Source organism: Tamandua tetradactyla, chromosome 4 (genome assembly GCF_023851605.1).
Source record: "Tamandua tetradactyla isolate mTamTet1 chromosome 4, mTamTet1.pri, whole genome shotgun sequence".
Classification (NCBI taxonomy): Eukaryota; Metazoa; Chordata; class Mammalia; order Pilosa; family Myrmecophagidae; genus Tamandua; species Tamandua tetradactyla.
In genome coordinates this window covers 120,580,667-120,596,950 of record NC_135330.1, presented here as the reverse complement: position 1 = coordinate 120,596,950, position 16,284 = coordinate 120,580,667, and the positions used below count along the sequence as shown (strand labels likewise).

The window sequence follows — 16,284 nt, the reverse complement described above, 5'->3', positions numbered from 1 at the left end:
TTTTGACTATCATTGCCCCATTATTTATTTGTATTTTTTTTTTTTTGTATCTATACATTTTTTTTTTATTAATTAAAAAAAGAATTAACAAAACAATTAGAAATCATTTCAATGTACATGTACAATCAGTAATTCTTAATAACATCACATAGTTGCATATTCATCATTTCTTAGTACATTTGCATCGATTTAGAAAAAGAAATAAAAAGACAACAGAATAAGAATTAAAACAATAATAGAAAGAAAAAAAAACAAAAAAAAACAAAAACAAAAAACCTATACTTCACATGCAGCTTCATTCAGTGTTTTAACATAATTGCATTACAATTGGGTAGTATTGTGCTGTCCATTTCTGAGTTTTTATATCCAGTCCCGTTGTACAGTCTGTATCCCTTCATCTCCAATTATCCCTTCTCTTTTTTTTTTTTTTTAATTAACAGAAAAAAAGAAATTAACCCAACATTTAGAGATCATACCATTCTACACATGCAATCATTAATTCTTAACATCATCACATAGCTGCATGATCATCATTTCTTAGTACATTTGCATTGGTTTAGAAGAACTAGCAACATAACCGAAAAAGATATAGAATGTTAATATAGAGAAAAAAATAAAAGTAATAATAGTAAAATCAAAACAAAACAACACAAAACAAAACAAAAACCTATAGCTCAGATGCAGCTTCATTCAGTGTTTTAACATGATTACTTTACAATTAGGTATTATTGTGCTGTCCATTTTTGAGTTTTTGTATCTAGTCCTGTTGCACAGTCTGTATCCCTTCAGCTTCAATTACCCATTGTCTTACCCTGTTTCTAACTCCTGCTGAACTCTGTTACCAATGACATATTTCAAGTTTATTCTCGAATGTCCGTTCACATCAGTGGGACCATACAGTATTTGTCCTTTAGTTTTTGGCTGGATTCACTCAGCATAATATTCTCTAGGTCCATCCATGTTATTACATGGTTCATAAGTTTATCTTGTCTTAAAGCTGCATAATATTCCATCGTATGTATATACCACAGTTTGTTTAGCCACTCTTCTGTTGATGGAGATTTTGGCTGTTTCCATCTCTTTGCAATTGTAAATAATGCTGCTATAAACATTGGTGTGCAAATGTCCGTTTGTGTCTTTGCCCTTAAGTCCTTTGAGTAGATACCTAGCAATGGTATTGCTGGGTCGTATGGCAATTCTATATTCAGCTTTTTGAGGAACCGCCAAACTGCCTTCCACAGTGGTTGCACCCTTTGATATTCCCACCAACAGTGGATAAGTGTGCCTCTTTCTCCGCATCCTCTCCAGCACTTGTCATTTTCTGTTTTGTTGATAATGGCCATTCTGGTGGGTGTGAGATGATATCTCATTGTGGTTTTGATTTGCATTTCTCTAATGGCCAGGGACATTGAGCATCTCTTCATGTGCCTCTTGGCCATCCGTATTTCCTCTTCTGAGAGGTGTCTGTTCAAGTCTTTTTCCCATTTTGTAATTGGGTTGGCTGTCTTTTTGTTGTTGAGATGAACAATCTCTTTATAAATTCTGGATACTAGACCTTTATCTGATATATCATTTCCAAATATTGTCTCCCATTGTGAAGGCTGTCTTTCTACTTTCTTGATGAAGTTCTTTGATGCACAAAAGTGTTTAATTTTGAGGAGTTCCCATTGATTTATTTCCTTCTTCAGTGCTCTTGCTTTAGGTTTAAGGTCCATAAAACCGCCTCCAGTTGTAAGATCCATAAGATATCTCCCTACATTTTCCTCTAACTGTTTTATGGTCTTAGACCTAATGTTTAGATCTTTGATCCATTTTGAGTTAACTTTTGTATAGGGTGTGAGAGATGGGTCTTCTTTCATTCTTTTGCATATGGATATCCAGTTCTCTAGGCACCATTTATTGAAGAGACTGTTCTGTCCCAGGTGAGTTGACTTGACTGCCTTATCAAAGATCAAACGTCCATAGATGAGAGGGTCTATATCTGAGCACTCTATTCGATTCCATTGGTCGATATATCTATCTTTATGCCAATACCATGCTGTTTTGACCACTGTGGCTTCATAATATGCCTTAAAGTCAGGCAGCGCGAGACCTCCAGCTTCGTTTTTTTTCCTCAAGATGTTTTTAGCAATTCGGGGCACCCTGCCCTTCCAGATAAATTTGCTTATTGGTTTTTCTATTTCTGAAAAATAAGTTGTTGGGATTTTGATGGGTATTGCATTGAATCTGTAAATCAATTTAGGTAGGATTGACATCTTAACTATATTTAGTCTTCCAATCCATGAACACGGTATGCCCTTCCATCTATTTAGGTCTTCTGTGATTTCTTTTAGCAGTTTTTTGTAGTTTTCTTTATATAGGTTTTTTGTCTCTTTAGTTAAATTTATTCCTAGGTATTTTATTCTTTTAGTTGCAATTGTGAATGGGATTCGTTTCTTGATTTCCCCCTCAGCTTGTTCCTTACTAGTGTATAGAAATGCTACAGATTTTTGAATGTTGATCTTGTAACCTGCTACTTTGCTGTACTCATTTATTAGCTCTAGTAGTTTTGTTGTGGATTTTTCCGGGTTTTCGACGTATAGTATCATATCGTCTGCAAACAGTGATAGTTTTACTTCTTCCTTTCCAATTTTGATGCCTTGTATTTCTTTTTCTTGTCTAATTGCTCTGGCTAGAACCTCCAACACAATGTTGAATAATAGTGGTGATAGTGGACATCCTTGTCTTGTTCCTGATCTTAGGGGGAAAGTTTTCAATTTTTCCCCATTGAGGATGATATTAGCTGTGGGTTTTTCATATATTCCCTCTATCATTTTAGGAAGTTCCCTTGTATTCCTATCTTTTGAAGTGTTTTCAACAGGAAAGGATGTTGAATCTTGTCGAATGCCTTCTCTGCATCAATTGAGATGATCATGTGATTTTTCTGCTTTGATTTGTTGATATGGTGTATTACATTAATTGATTTTCTTATGTTGAACCATCCTTGCATACCTGGGATGAATCCTACTTGGTCATGATGTATAATTCTTTTAATGTGTTGTTGGATACGATTTGCTAGAATTTTATTGAGGATTTTTGCATCTGTATTCATTAGAGAGATTGGTCTGTAGTTTTCTTTTTTTGTAATATCTTTGCCTGGTTTTGGTATGAGGGTGATGTTGGCTTCATAGAATGAATTAGGTAGTTTTCCCTCCACTTCGATTTTTTTGAAGAGTTTGAAGAGAATTGGTACTAATTCTTTCTGGAACGTTTGGTAGAATTCACATGTGAAGCCATCTGGTCCTGGACTTTTCTTTTTAGGAAGCTTTTGAATGACTAATTCAATTTCTTTACTTGTGATTGGTTTGTTGAGGTCATCTATGTCTTCTTGAGTCAAAGTTGGTTGTTCATGTCTTTCCAGGAACCCGTCCATTTCCTCTAAATTGTTGTATTTATTAGCGTAAAGTTGTTCATAGTATCCTGTTATTACCTCCTTTATTTCTGTGAGGTCAGTAGTTATGTCTCCTCTTCCATTTCTGATCTTATTTATTTGCATCCTCTCTCTTCTTCTTTTTGTCAATCTTGCTAAGGGCCCATCAATCTTATTGATTTTCTCATAGAACCAACTTCTGGCCTTATTGATTTTCTCTATTGTTTTCATGTTTTCAATTTCATTTATTTGTGCTCTAATCTTTGTTATTTCTTTCCTTTTGCTTGCTTTGGGGTTAGCTTGCTGTTCTTTCTCCAGTTCTTCCAAATGGATAGTTAATTCCTGAATTTTTGCCTTTTCTTCTTTTCTGATATAGGCATTTAGAGCAATAAATTTCCCTCTTAGCACTGCCTTTGCTGCATCCCATAAGTTTTGATATGTTGTGTTTTCATTTTCATTTGCCTCGAGGTATTTGCTAATTTCTCTTGCAATTTCTTCTTTGACCCAGTCGTTGTTTAGGAGTGTGTTGTTGAGCCTCCACGTATTTGTGAATTTTCTGGCACTCTGCCTATTATTGATTTCCAACATCATTCCTTTATGGTCCGAGAAAGTGTTGTGTAAGATTTCAATCTTTTTAAATTTGTTAAGACTTGCTTTGTGACCCAGCATATGGTCTATCTTTGAGAATGATCCATGAGCACTTGAGAAAAAGGTGTATCCTGCTGTTGTGGGATGTAATGTCCTATAAATGTCTATTAAGTCTAGTTCATTTATAGTAATATTCAGATTCTCTATTTCTTTGTTGATCCTCTGTCTAGATGTTCTGTCCCTTGATGAGAGTGGTGAGTTGAAGTCTCCAACTATTATGGTATATGAGTCTATTTCCCTTTTCAGTGTTTGCAGTATATTCCTCACGTATTTTGGGGCATTCTGATTCGGTGCGTAAATATTTATGATTGTTATGTCTTCTTGTTTAATTGTTCCTTTTATTAGTATATAATGTCCTTCTTTGTCTCTTTTAACTGTTTTACATTTGAAGTCTAATTTGTTGGATATTAGTATAGCCACTCCTGCTCTTTTCTGGTTGTTATTTGCATGAAATATCTTTTCCCAACCTTTCACTTTCAACCTATGTTTATCTTTGGGTCTAAGATGTGTTTCCTGTAGACAGCATATAGAAGGATCCTGTTTTTTAATCCATTCTGCCAATCTATGTCTTTTGATTGGGGAATTCAGTCCATTGACATTTAGTGTTATTACTGTTTGGATAATATTTTCCTCTAACATTTTGCCTTTTGTATTATATATATCATATCTGATTTTCCTTCTTTCTACACTCTTTTCCATCTCTCTCTCTTCTGTCTTTTTGTATCTGACTCTAGTGCTCCCTTTAGTATTTCTTGCAGAGCTGGTCTCTTGGTCACAAATTCTTTCAGTGACTTTTTGTCTGAGAATGTTTTAATTTCTCCCTCATTTTTGAAGGACAATTTTGCTGGATATAGGAGTCTTGGTTGGCAGTTTTTCTCTTTTAGTATTTTAAATATATCATCCCACTGTCTTCTAGCTTCCATGGTTTCTGCTGAGAAATCTACACAAAGTCTTATTGGGTTTCCCTTGTATGTAATGGATTGTTTTTCTCTTGCTGCTTTCAGGATCTTCTCTTTCTCCTTGACCTCTGACATTCTAACTAGTAAGTGTCTTGGAGAACGCCTATTTGGGTCTAATCTCTTTGGGGTGCGCTGCACTTCTTGGATCTGTAATTTTAGGTCTTTCATAAGAGTTGGGAAATTTTCAGTGAAAATTTCTTCCATTAGTTTTTCTCCTCCTTTTCCCTTCTCTTCTCCTTCTGGGACACCCACAACACGTATATTTGTGCGGTTCATATTGTCCTTGAGTTCCCTGATACCCTGTTCAAATTTTTCCATTCTTTTCCCGATAGTTTCTGTTTCTTTTTGGGATTCAGATGTTCCATCCTCCAAATCACTAATTCTATCTTCTGTCTCTTTAAATCTATCATTGTAGCTATCCATTATTTTTTCTATGTTTGCTACTTTATCCTTCACTTCCATAAGTTCTGCGATTTGTTTTTTCAGTTTTTCTATTTCTTCTTTATGTTCAGCCCATGTCCTCTTCATGTCCTCCCTCAATTTATCGATTTCATTTTTGAAGAGGTTTTCCATTTCTGTTCGTATATTCAGGATTAGTTGTCTCAGCTCTTGTGTCTCATTTGAGCTATTGGTTTGTTCCTTTGACTGGGCCATATTCTCAATCTTTTGAGCGTGGACAGTTATCTTCTGCTGCTGGCGTCTGGGCATTTATTCAGATTTCTCTTGGTGTTGGACCCAGCAAGGTTGTAATATTTTTCTGTGAAATCTCTGGGTTCTGTTTTTCTTATCCTGCCCAGTAGGTGGCGCTCGTGGCACACGTTTGTCTGCGGGTCCCACCAGTAAAAGGTGCTGTGGGACCTTAAACTTTGGAAAACTCTCGCCGTCCGGGGGGTTCGCTAGCCGAAACGGCTTGAGCCGGCCCGGGGTCCGAACGCAGGGAGGGTTGCTGGTCGCCGCAGCCAGGGAAAGAGCCCGTCCGAATTTCCTAGTCAGCCCTGGGCAACAAGCGTGGCGGGAGGGCGCCAGCGGCAGCGGCCCGCCCGAGAGAGTGCACGTTCCCCGGGAGTCACGGGTTTGGAAGGGGCCTCCCCCACCCGTCACCGTTCTCCGCGGCCTGGGGGTTTCCGATCCAATTCTCTCAGTTGGTCCGGGGGCTGCGCATGGTGTGGGCGCCAGCCGTCTTTGTTTCAGGGGACCGTCTCTCCAATTCTCCCAGCCGGCCCGGGAAGGGGGAAGGGAGTAACTCCGGCCACTTGCCACCCTGCCCGGTAAGGCCCGCGCGCCTCGGCGATCTCACCCGAGCTGCTTCTCTCAGCCAGCCAGCCGTTCCAGGATGGGGTACGCTGTCTTTTTTATCTCTGTTGTGGCTTTGGGCGCTTTCTGTATCGTTTCTACTCCCCTAGTAGGTGTCCTGGAGAAGAAACTAAGATCCGCGCGTCTTACTAAGCCGCCATCTTCCAGGAAGTCCTATTTGTATTTTTATTGCAGAAAAATTGTATCATCTGTTTATAGGCAAAAATTTTATAAATCATTTTACATATATACCAATATAAATTATAATATATATATCATATATATCATTTTTATGTCTATAACATCAATAGTCTAATTACTTTTTTGCTCCAAACTAGATTCTTATGCATTTTAGGTTATTTGTTTTTGAAAGACAAAGTAATATATTAAACCCTTCCTAAAGAATTATTTACATTGATTCCTTGTAATGTATGTAATGGTATATACACAGTTTTATTTAATTTCATGCTTTGTTATTTGGGGCAAATAGCTGTTTTACAATCACTGGAGCTATTTAAACTAAATCTTTTTCTTATATATATATATTTTCTTTGCATGGGGAGGCACCGGGACTTGAACTTGGGTCTCTGACATGGCAGGCAAGATTTCTGCTTGCTGAGCCACAGTGGCCCACCCTTTTTCTCATATAATTTTTAAGGTATGCTGTATTAGGGAACCTGAAACACCAGTATGGAATTTTGTTTTCTGAGAAGTGGGTATCTTTGCTTTGTATTGTTTTGTTATGGTTTGTTCTGTTTTAAATCATTGAGTATAATTCCAATTGTCTAAACTACTTATTGTTTTGATGAGTGGATGTGATTTTTTTCCCTGGTTTCTAAAATTAGTAAGACTTTGTCTAATTTTTATACCCAAGTCCACATTTAATGAGAACTTTCGACTATGAGTTATTGGTGTATTATCATATTCCCTCTTTTCTTCCCTATCCCAATAACCTCTTTTTCATGGTCATAACATCAAGTGTTTTACATTGAACCAAAATTATAAGAAGAAATCAGGAAAGATCTATCAGTGGTAATCAGTCTTCCAAATAGTCCTTTCCATTGTCTGCCATTATTCTTTCCCTATCTGTTGTCTCTCACTGTAAAGCACATTGTCTTATGCAATTAAAAAAAATCAATAAAATACATATCTATATTCAGAAAACTCTAGCACTCCGAAAATGTGTTTTGGTCTTTTTCCCCCACTTTATCTGTATCAACATCAACAACAATTAGCTCAATATGCAGTAGACAAATTACAGGCTTCTATTAAAATCAGTTTATGACCCTCTTAAGCAAGGCATCTTTCCTGCAAACTATTGTGAGGCCCAATTTAAGACAGCATTGTTCTGCTTCAATTGTATGCATTTCCCCTTAGGTAATTCTGTCTGTGCTACTCACATAAATCAAGATAACTCTGTGATGTGGGTTTATATTACAGTTTATTATGTGCTTATTACTTGGAGTCTGATGCTTCTGAAACTTTTTTCTTTAACTGTAATGTAAACTGACAGCTTGCCCCGAGGGTCTGTTTTTCTTTGAGGAGCAGTGACTTAGATGCTATTTTTTCTTTCTGTAGCCTCAAAACTGCATTTGTAAATAGATTAAACTGAAATGCACATATCTTACACCCTAGAAGAGAAAAACAGGTTCCAAGTAGACTCTACCAGAATAGTTTTGGACTTTTATAGAGCTTCGGTGAATATAGAAATGATGATTGGTGCTATCAATTTAATAAAATAAATTATAGTCCAAGATCAAGACAATAGGCTTCAGGAAAATTAAGCAAAGTATTTTTTTCAGACTTGTTACTTTTTTCTTTTAAACCTGCAGTGGTGTTGCTAGCATTTCTGTTAACTGAGAACTCCTGTATCTGAACTGTCATTCTAGCATGGGATGGCTAAAACTGACAGCAAATATTTATATAAGGACAATCTTGGGTTCTGCGTATGGTTCATATCCATATCTACATAAATTATTCATCATTACTCAAGCATATTTCAACAAAAATACAAGCAAATATACAAATAAAGAAAGAGTTTATAAGGTAATGAAATATCATCTTCTCTGTGGTACATAAGATACATGCAAACAATCAAGGAAATGAAATACAAAAAAGTTCTTTACACAACTGAAATAATATAAAATGGGACAAGTTGCCAGAAGTAAGTAAGAGGTAAGGAGAGCTTATTTCAATCCATAAAAATTGTAGAGTTAGACGTTTATCTCTGGCACTAAAGCAGATTCTAACGAATTGTTTCAGGCCCTGGCAGATGTTTTGAGTTAGCTTAACTACAAATATTGGTAAAAAGAGTTGAGGTATAAAAGAAAGAAGAGATATAACGGATGAGAATTAGAAAGCCCAAAGGGAACACGAAGAGCCACTGTAACCTACCAAAGCATACATTTTTCAAGTCACAGCAACCAGGTGTTCATTAGTCATATGAGAAGAGTGGTGCAAAGAGTCAGAACTTGTCTGAGTAGGTTTGGAAGAAGCACTTTTCTTGTTTAATCAGTGTAGACACTGAATGAGGATCCAAAAATATCTCTCCGGATAACTTTGTAGCAGGTAGCCCCTGTTTGCCCAGGCAATTTCCCCTTGCAGCAGGCAGCCCCTCACCCCTCCTTGCACATTTAAACTACCTCCTCTTTAGAAATTCCTCACATTCCTCTGAGCAGGCAGAACTACATGTAAACAGGATGCTTGCCCCAAGAACCAGTAAGACTGCACATAGGCAAGGTAAAACAAATTTCTGTAAAGAAACCCCGCCCCCAACTGCTCATCTGCTTCTGTAAACCCAGCTTGGCCCTTTCCTGATTTAAATCAGCCAATCATTTCCTTCCAACACCACCAGTTCAGAACTTGTCTTTAAGGTGTCATCCTGACTAGAGAAGCTCTTGTGAGATTATTCCAGGCTCAGATTTTCAAAGGGACTCGGCCGGGCCCGTGCACGTGGACGAATAAAATCTTGTTTCCTGAAGCTCGGGAGACTGGGTCCCAGTTCCTTTGGTGTACTGCAGAATGTTCCTGGAGGCTTGCAGCCTTGTCCTTGGTTTCGGGCAACAACATTAGCAACTTTTATTTTCAATTATGCTTTCAAACCTACAGATAGCTTTGACAAACAATTTTTTCAAATATTTGCTAATTTTGTTCTATGGGATTAATTTTAATTGAATGAGAATTGCACATTTTGTTTTTGCTTTGAAGAATCTGGCATTTTATTAACCAACAGTAATATAGATGCTATAATCACCTAATAATAATTAGGTGTCATACAATTACCATGGCTGATTTTATACAATTATTTTGTTTAAGATATTCTAGTAATTCTAATTTCTACCAGGGAAACAATAAAATGAAAATGTTAGCAATGCAGACGCTCTCATTATATTATATCCTTATGGGATATTCAGATGCATATGACTCAATTTGAGGGTTTTATGATTTTCCAAAAATCTCTAGTTCTACATTGGTAAATGAGGCAATGTGTTATGGTCCTGGACAAAATGATTTCTGGAATTCACAAAGCCACCTTCTTTTATCAAGTGGTATGGTGCTAATAAACATTGGAAAATGTTTTCTTCTTGGATGTCAAGTACTGAGAAATGATACTGTGCCCTAGAACATGTTCTTAATATGAGTTGACTGATAAAGTCACTGCAGGTGGCATTTATTGCCCTGAACTAGAGTACTTCACTTTATCACTCAGACTAGATCACAATGTTCCAACAGCTACAATCTGTTAACTCTCCTCCAAATAGCTTAAATGCCCTTAAAGGAAGCATTACTTGCCTCTGAAGGTTCCTTAACAATTTTAGAGATTTCATAAACCTTGGTAAAGCTCAATATCACCTACTGGATGGATATTAAATTAATTGTCTGATGGAGATAGAAAAAAATCCTTTCTTTTTCCACAAGAAACCTGGTCTTATATTCAGAAATGTTTCTAAGGGTTGTTTGCATAGTTCAGTTAAAAAAATATGCATGGTGGATTATCCTTTCACAGCACAAAAGCATAGCATCCTTATTGCTACAAATGACGCAAAGAAGTGTGCAATAAAATCTAGCACCCACCCTCTTCTCCCCATACACCTCTCCCAATTCACAAGGAGAAATGTCAGCTGCATGCTATGTATATTTGCAAGTAATTTTACATGTCCATGTAAACACATGAAAACATATATATACACACACACAAAAGTTTTATTTTACAAAAATGTCTTTATTATACATATTACCCTGCAATTTGCTTTGCTTAATGAACATCACATGTATATGTACATCTAAATTCTTCTCTTGAGTGACTATATTATCACATATAGATAAATATACCATCATTTTTTAGTCAGTCCCCCATTAATGGGCATTTAGGATATTCTTATTTTTTAAAATTCTGCTGGAAATATCATCACATACATATCTTTATATATGCAGGACTTGTCTTTCTATATTTTTATTATAAAGCAAGGTTGTTGTGTGTAATGGCTTGCATATTTCAATTTCTAATTCTGCCCGATTAGTTTTCCAGATCCCTGTGCTATGTATGAGTGCTCATTTTGCCCAACCTCAACAGAAATAGATGCTATTAATCTTTAAATTTATTTACCATTCTAATCTATGAAAATTATTTATCCTTCATTGGCTTTTCCCTGATTAAATAGGAGGTTGAACACCTTTTCACACACTTACTGAATTGACAATTTCTTCCACTCAGTTTATTTTTTACCTAGTCGCTTTAGTAATGGTCTTTTACTTATGAATTGGTAGGAATTACTGCTATCTTAAAATATTTCACTTCTTTTTCTTTTGTATGTTACAGACATTTTATCCCACTTACTTTACATTTCTTTGGCTTTTTCTCCCAACTGTATATTTTCAGTGTCTTGTACGCAAAGGTATTATTTATTTTCATTTGTATTTTCTATTTTGCAAATTTTTATTTTAGTCAGGTCTTTCATTGGTTCAGAAAGATAATCAGTAATGCCTACCTGATGATTATTTGTTGCTATTTAATTCTATGGCTTTTTAAAACTTCTTACTCCTGAATCTATGTTAACCCCAATGTGGCTGTCATTCCAAGAGGCCAGTGAATTTTAATACGCATTGTTCTTTAAAGCATGCTACCCTATTTCTTTGCCTCCAATTCTGGATTATTGTATAGAGCAGTATTACCAGCTCAGTGTTGCCAGCTCAAGTTAGTTCTCCGGATGCTCATGCAATATGGCAGAAGCTCTTCTCTTTCCTTCTCATGAGAAAGGGCACTCACAGGACAAGTGGTGAGCGAGTGCAAAGCATGAGAGCGTGCAGGCTCCTTTTGTCTTAGTCTCTAACGCAAAGGAGACCCTATCCTGGTTCACGCTGCTGGCTACTCAGGAGTTATAATCTAGTCTCAGAAGTCAGTCAATTAAAGAGTGAGTTTTCTATACCTTATTATCATAGTTATTCATTTGTCTTTGACCAACCACAGATGAAGGTATGTTGAGTCCTTCATTTGTGCATTTAGCTGCTCTTAGAGGGGTTCAATCAAGTAAGCCTCATACTTGACCAATGATAGACAAAGGTATTTTGAACCCTTCATTGTCATATGTTATTTCTGGGCAGGAGGTGGGCCAGGTTAGAAGGTGGAGACTGAAGTTACTTCCTTATTTCAGTGGAAGAAGTCCACCATCCCTTACACTACTCTTAAATAAAATCTGTGTTAATTATTAGCCAATTGCTATTCCTTTTACCGTTTGGTGTTGTTGGTTTTGGTGTTGTTATTTTTAAGATAGGGGAGGGAGCAGAGTGTATATTTGCGAGTATGTGAGGTATGAATGGGAGGGCTATTGCCTTCCCTACTTTTTTCTTTCCTTTTGAACAGCTTTAGATTCTGACAGTGTGAAGTGCTCTGCCCACTCAGACTTTTATCAGAAGGTTCTGTTTGCTATTTTCTTTGTAACACTGTAAATATCTCCTGGCTACAGTACCACAGCTGATTTTTGATGAGCCAGTCCAAGCATTCTCTGTGAAAGCTGTAAAGTCCAGTGTTAAAATTTGGGACTTTGATTAGTTTGTCAGAAACTGGATCTAAGCCATCTCATTTGTGGTGGTGTTGTAGTTTTGAAATGACAGAAGACGTAGAGAATTGCGTTAATAAGGACTTGCCTCTCATCACCTGCTTCATTTGCAATGAAACCCAGCAGGAATAACAGCAGCCTTTTCTTCTATTACAAAATCTAGTGCTTACAGAGGAGAACACGACATAGACACAAAGTTGAATATTTGTGAAATTAGCCAATGATCACAATGACCATCATTTAACAACTATTACTACCAAACTTTTTTTTCAAAATAGTATGTGGCTTCTGACTTTAAAATAAAACAAGTTACAGATTCTCATGTGATTTCATAAATCAATTTTGAGTTGTCTTTTTTGTAGCATAAATAATCCTTGATTTACTTTATCACCTGAATGCGACTTTTCCAACTAGATGGTCAAGTAACATGGATGTTAATGTTAACAGGACAAACGAATGCAATCAGCCAAATATTCCACAAGGATTTACTGTGCATCCATGATGTGCAGGGTTTCTTGCTACATGCACAGAAGGTTTCAAGGAAAAGCTGTAAGTAGAGCAGTTACACTGCTGTTGACATTTATATTTTTAAAATCAGTTAAAGGAAATGATGTGACAATTGTATGAATTATATTGTAGATAACCTGTGGGCAGTAATGCTGCTCTGTATTTATCTTGCTATCCCTAATGTCACCATTTCATTGAGAGGAGTTAGTTGATGCTTACTGATAGGACATTTCATAAATTAGCATAATAATAAAACTTTACTTCCATAATGTAACTATATTGCATATTTATGATGCATATGAATCTTCTAAGTCCCTTGGTATTCATGTGGAGAAAAGAAATGATTTGACTCCCCTTTGAAATTTTAAGAAATAGAACCTAAGCTGCCCATACATAATCAATATTCATGTCAACCCCAAGAACTGAGTACTCAACCTGTCATTCCCAAAGGCTTGTATAAAAGTAGATTATTATGTTAGATGGATTACTCTTTTGCATTAAGTTTACTGTTTCAAAGACATTTTAATGCAAAAAGAAAGGAGGAATGAGGATTTTAAGAGAATTCATACGGAATACGAGAATTCCAAAGGCAGCTATCCTGAACTTAGTTCTGTGTATACATTATGTTTATATTTTACTCATGATTATTCACGAAGATATTTATGCCTGTCATAATGAATGAAGTTTTATTGCAGAAATGCAAAGTGTTTTAATATAAAAACTGTGATTAGTTCAATATACTGAAATGGTAATTTTAAGAAAATAGCACGTGATAATCAAATTAATTCAGAAAAATTGGCATAAAATTCATTCAGGAACAGAAGGAAAACTCTTAGCAAAATAGGTTTAAATGTTTTTTGAAAAAGCAACTTCCTGAAACAAATTAAGGTAATGAACCAAATGTACAACCACATATAAAGTCAGGAAAACATTTTAAGATGATATTTAGATAAAATTTCAATAGATTTAGGAATCAAATGATGCTTACTACCATTTCCCTTCCATGTATGTAGCAGCAAATGTGGTAAGAGAAGAGTAACAGAATCTAATATTCCAGAATCTAGTCATTGCAGTAAGTCTAGCAAATATAGTACATAGTATCAGGTTATAAATGAAGAAACAAAACATTATAAATATGATGTCTCTACAGGAAAATCTTGGAGAAACCTAGAAATCATTAGAATTAAAATAGTGAACACCAAGTCTGTTGGGCATAAAATGGATATTCAAAAGTCAGAAGAATTTATAATCATAATTAAATGAGAAGTGAGGATTTTTAGGGAGAAAAGTATAAAATTATACGGAAGCACAGAAAGAAGATCTAAATAATTGGGGTTTGAAACATACTATGTTCATAGATGAGACTAAGCAAAAATTGTATTTTCATTCTTCTAAAATTAATCCATGAATTTATAAATTTCCATTCGGAATATCAGCAGCATTCTTGACTAGCTGATTCGAAACTGTATATACCGTATATACAGTATTGTCATTTGTGCAAGCACCAAGGAAGTATGGAAGAAAAAAAAGGTGATAAGACTTTTCCAATAAAAGAGTGGGATTTTAAGAAAAAGATTCCTTCAGAGAAAGACGCTGAGCTAATGAACTCCAATGGAGGAAGTAAAGGAGGAAAGGGAAGGGTTGTTTGTTTTCCACCTCAAGTCTAGTGAGGAGTTTCAGTCAGACACTTACGAGGCTGAACACATCTTCCTTGAGGTTTGAGAATCTGGTGTCTGGTTCTCACTTGCAGGAAGGTAAGGAAGAAAGGCTCTGGCATTCTGGAATGCTGTTTCTGGCTGCGGAGGGACAATACGGAACTATGATGAAAGCAAACTGCATTTTACTGAGATGGGGAAGGAATGCAGCGCAAGTGCTTGAGTCTGCAGGGGCAGTGGGATTCCAAGAGCTGAGTGAATTCTCTCCTAGCCAGCAGTGAAGAAGGGAGTATAAAGCACCCTTCTTGAAGATAAGCATCATTTACCAAGGGGCTTTAGTCAGGGGTTACCCAGAGAGTGATTTTAAAAAAAAAAGCACTCCTAAAAAGAGCAAATAGCAATTATGCATCTGCGTAGACTATTAAATGCCACCCATCAAAGGAGGGTTCTTTTGCCTGTTTAAGCATAATTTTCAAAACTTACATAGGACTCCAATAAGCATAAAATGAACACACCTTAAAGAGAAATTCATTAATGAGAAAACCAGCAAGATGGTATACATAATTCAAAGTGCATCTGATATATTGAGGTGTGTAGACAATTTAATAAAGAATGTTAAAACAATATTGTTTGGTTACTTACAAAACAACAATAGTAACCTTGGGGGTTATCACTTCCCCAAGTGATAAATTGGGGAAAGAATAATTATTTCCATCTGTCTAAGACAAAAATATAAAAATTGGCATGTAAGTTAACAAAGAATAGGACTTTTTAAAAAATAAACAGTGGATCGAGAAAAAACATTTCACTTGATGATACTTGGGTGGGTCTGTAAACAATGCGCTTATATCACCTTAAAATGGCAATGCCTTTATTCCCACCTTTCAGCCTTATCCAGGTCTGGAAAATATTTCATTAAGCCTAAATTCCCTTCCCCGACCTAATCTTGAAGTGTTCTCATGACGTGTTCGCAGCCATACCTGCCCTCTCCACAGCAGGCTTCCCAATTTCACCCAATCCCAGAAAGAGAAGAGGCAACAGATTTAGTCTGAATAATGTTGCATAAGATTTGAGGTTTTTTATGACTATATATTTTAGTGATTGTAAGGAAACTGTTTTGAGAATAAGAGTAGCACAAACTGCCATGGAATGAGCCTTAGATTTCTTCCACAGGGCAGATTGAAGGGGCACTAGAGAAAGAGTGAGGTTGTATCATGAATGCACCTGAGAGTTCAGCTTATTTAATAAAATATTTACATTTCTCATAGTGACAAATGACAAATAATGGTCAGTCAGAGGAGGATGAACAAATAAATTGTGGTGTAATCACACAACAAAATTCACAATTAAAATGAGCTAATTCTGAAAGCAACATATGGGTATCTTGGATTGAAAAGAAATAGCACATTAGTGGAAAAATGGATGAAATCCCAATAACTTCATAAAGTGTACTTAATAGCAGTACAAATGTTGTACAACTTGGTCAAAACAAAGAATCCATATGCCACAGCGATGTAAAAGGTTAAGTTTAGGAGAAAAATGGGTGAGGGGTTTATGGGAACTCTCTGTATTATCCCTGCAGTTTTTCCATTGTTCTAAAATTATTCTAAAATAAAGAGTATATTAAAACCATTAATTAACAAAAGCTACGTTTACAAGGATAAATATTCATATATGTCTTTGAGGAAAATTATAAACATAATTTCTTTCGCTTTTTCACTCATCTTTAGTCTACCAACACTTCCAGATATTAAGTT

General features: G+C 36.0%; 1 long non-coding RNA gene across 1 annotated transcript in view; it reads right to left on the bottom strand.

Annotated features, from left to right (window-relative positions):
- LOC143679315 (uncharacterized) overlaps nt 1–14,659 on the bottom strand; it is a 62,446-nt gene extending 47,787 nt beyond the window's left edge. Inside the window, exon 1 of the long non-coding RNA XR_013173646.1 lies at nt 14,565–14,659. This is a non-coding gene — a long non-coding RNA (uncharacterized LOC143679315). The remainder of the gene's footprint in view (nt 1–14,564) is intronic.
- Nucleotides 14,660–16,284: the final 1,625 nt, after the last annotated feature.